We start from the raw sequence: 799 nt of genomic DNA on the forward strand, positions 1-799 counted from the left end.
TCCAGTGACAGATATTAACTCAACTTACTGTGGTGAGGATATTGTAATGTACGTAATTGTCAAAACACTATGTTGTACACTTGAAACTAATGTTATATTACATTCAACCATACTTCAGTTAAAAAAACCATGAAAGTGGGTATGTGATGACACTGAAATTTAAAAATTATTTTTTTATTTTTTTATTTAATTTTTTTTTTGGTGAGATGGGAAGTCTGGCAACTGTGTGGCAGGGAAACCAGTGTCTAGGGGACTGGCTTCCCAATCAGAATCTATAGTTGAGCTTTGCGCGGTGGCAGTATCGTAGCCAATGAGGTTTACCCTAGGCATGATTATTGCTAATTGAAAACTTTTCCCAGAATCTATAGTTGACAATTTCCATCCAATCTACCTATCCTGATAACAGGAAGTCCCATAGCAGCTAATTAAATTAGGACCTGTAATCATCTGGAAGGCCATGCCCACTGACCCCTTGATTTTAGAAGACCTTCCAAGAAGGGTGAAGGACACTATTTGAGTATAGCGTGTCTAGTTTGAAACTTTACATTTACTATATTACTTACATTCCTAAAATGAAGGAATACCAAGGTCTGCACATAATTTCGTATTTAAAAAAGAATATGACGCTGGGGGGAGGGGGTTTGGGAGAAGGGGGTGGGATTATGGACATTGGGGAGGGTATGTGCTTTGGTGAGTGCTGTGAAGTGTGTAAACCTGGTAATTCACAGACCTGTACCCCTGGGGATAAAAATATATGTTTATAAAAAATTAAAAGTAAAAAAAAAAAAAAGAGCAAAGA

The 799-nt window shown here is 37.2% G+C and overlaps 1 pseudogene; it reads left to right on the plus strand.

The window, feature by feature from the left end:
• Positions 1 to 281: 281 nt before the first annotated feature.
• Positions 282 to 407, plus strand: LOC123392601 (annotated as a pseudogene).
• Positions 408 to 799: the final 392 nt, after the last annotated feature.

This window comes from Mustela putorius, unplaced genomic scaffold, assembly GCF_011764305.1.
Source record: "Mustela putorius furo isolate JIRA1106 unplaced genomic scaffold, ASM1176430v1.1 tig00000589_pilon_pilon_pilon, whole genome shotgun sequence".
NCBI classification, from domain to species: Eukaryota; Metazoa; Chordata; class Mammalia; order Carnivora; family Mustelidae; genus Mustela; species Mustela putorius.